This window comes from Brassica rapa, unplaced genomic scaffold (assembly GCF_000309985.2).
Source record: "Brassica rapa cultivar Chiifu-401-42 unplaced genomic scaffold, CAAS_Brap_v3.01 Scaffold0261, whole genome shotgun sequence".
NCBI classification, from domain to species: Eukaryota; Viridiplantae; Streptophyta; class Magnoliopsida; order Brassicales; family Brassicaceae; genus Brassica; species Brassica rapa.
Genome location: NW_022610205.1, coordinates 60001 through 62677, shown reverse-complemented (window position 1 = coordinate 62677; position 2677 = coordinate 60001).

The following is a 2677-nucleotide window of genomic DNA, read 5'->3' as shown; positions in this document are numbered from 1 at the left end:
AGTGGTTTTTGCTTCGGAATTACTTCTCCGAGTTTGATACTCATCCGCTTGAGAGTGTCGCGGAAGATTACGTTGACCGTGCTTCCCGTGTCGACGAGTACCCTTCCGACTTCTAAATCTCGTATGACGAGATCTATGACGAGCGGGTCGCAGTGAGGTTGGTCGATACCGCCGGCTTCTTCCTCTGTGAAGGTGATCGAGCAACTTTGGCCGTCTCGTGGCGGAGACCATGTAGGCCAATTTGCACTTGATTCTGCCTTCCGTAGGTAAGCCTTGATGGCCGACACGGTATCGCTGCAGTATTGTGATCCTCCGATGATCATATTGACTCTGCGACGGTTGTTATCATTCCCTTTGTCATCCGGCCTCCTACCGCGTTTATCCCCAGGTTGGTTTCGTTGAGGGGATTTTTCAGCGGGCGGATTTCTATCCGTCTTTGGAGGGCGATCGGAATCGAGGATGAGATCCTTGACGCTAGTTACTTCCGAAAGCTCTCCAGCGAGTAGGTTCGCGGCCAGTCTTGCTCCCAAGACTTTGCAATTGGTCGTGGAGTGTCCTCGGGATTGGTGGAACTCGCAGAAGGTGTTTTCGTCATACCCTTGATTGCGAGTCCATGTGTTGCCCGTGGTCCGGCCTTGATCCGAATTGATCGCATAGTTATGTGCCCCTTGGAGATCTTCCCCCTCGTGATGGACATATTTGTCGGTACGAGAGTTCTTCTTTTTCCCCTTCGGATCTGCGTCTTTCGAGGATGGTCTCGCCGGCTTATGTTTTTGCGATAAGACTTTCGTTTCTTCCTCGACTATGATGTAGTCCGTTGCTTTGTGGAGGGCGTCCTGGATCGTTCGCGGTTTGTCGAGAGTTATCCATTTTCTGAATTTCGACTTGTACCAGAGCGTCTTTCTCAGCGCGTCGATGGCCACTTTGTCGCTTATCCTGCTGACCCTGGACATTATCAGTTTGAACCGACTGATAAACTCGCGGAGGGGTTCGTCTTCCCTCTGGGAGAGACTCCATAAGTCAACATCGGAGGTTTCTCTGTCTATGAATACAGAGTACTGTTTGAGAAATTCCGATGCGAGCTGTCGAAAACTCCAGATGGTGTTGCGACGAAGGCGTGCGAACCATTCGAGCGCTGCTCCTTCAAGATTTTCGACGAACAGGCGGCAATAGCCGGCATCTTTTTCGCCGTCCTTCAGTCTTGCTCTTCCCATCGCGATGTGGAAAGCCTGAAAGTGCGCTTTTGGATCGGCCGTACCATCGTACTTCGGTACTTTGATCTTTCCCGGATCGGACACCCTCATGTCCGAAATACGACTGGTAAAGGGGGTCTTTCGAGCTCCTTCTAGCAGTCGATCGATCTCGGGGGCAGCACTAGTAGCATGATGGATTTGAGACTTTACGGCTCTCACTTCTGCCGCAGTCTTGGTGATGTAGTCGCGAAGATCGCGGATATCCGATGTCTCGTCAGTAGATTTCCGAGCCTGTCGGCGTTTACTGCGAGTGAGCTCGGTTTGCCTTTCGGCCAGCTCCTCTTGTTCGTTCCAATAGGCGACTTCTTCTTCTTCCGTCATTGGTTTTTCGAACGGGGAGCCTTCCCGAGCGGATCGGCTTCTGGTCCTTCTTGGATGTCTGTCGACATCCTCGTCGGTGTCGTTGGAGACATCGCTAGGATCCAGGTCAATGTGTTCGGCTTCTTTATCCTCCGAGTCCTTTGCAGGGGGCGGAAGATTTTCAGGGTTCCCCTTTTCGACGGGAGATTTCTCGCTAGGGTTTTGACCGGAAGGTCGTTCCCGCGCGAGTCCTGCTCTATCGAGTGGGGTGGCGAAGTCGAGCCTCTTCAAGCGGATTTTGGTGGTTCCGTGGGGATGGATAGCTTGGGTCCTTGCCGTTAAGGTTTCAACCTGTTTGGTTAAGGTATTCACGAGCTTATCCTGTTCTTCCGACCTTTTCTCATAGGTGGCGAACATCTTTTTGAACTCCTCGAGCGTCGCGGCGTTGGCTTGCGCGTTGGCCGCGGATACGTCCGCTACTGGAGTGTGGAGATCGGTGCCGCTGCCTCCATTAAGAGGAGTTTGCACGTTATCCGCGTCGTTGGTTGACATGTCAGATTGTGTGTGGCTTTTGCGGGTTAGATTGATCCGTAAGTCCCCCTCCTTCTAGCGCCAAAGTGTGGGAACCGAAATTCACACTGTCGAATTCCGTTTAAATAAGGAAACTAGGAAAACCCTAATTTCCCAGAGGACCCGGATATCTGTTAATTACCACACGTCAAGCAATCAAAACACGAGAATAACAACGATAAAAATAAGAAATCGAAAAGAGAGCAAAGTAGATCTTTATTCCGAATCTGCGTATGAGCGTTACAACAAGGTATAAGCCTGGGCTCGAGAGCTGTCGGCGAGATTCCTAGTTCTAGCAACCCTAAGACGGCTAAACTTAATTGAGTCGCAGCTCGAAATAACAAAAACGGAAAATTGCCTAAATTGCTCTAAGTGCTAAGTTTGCTCTGAAAAAAGTTCTCCCCTGCTCCTCGCCTAGGACTCCTTATATACTAGCTCCAAGGTCGGTTTACGCTTTTACTCTTCTACCTCTAAGCCGTCATAGCATAAAAATAGAGATATTCCATTTTTCCCGATCTTCACAATTATCTTCAAAACTTCCGTATTTATCTGCG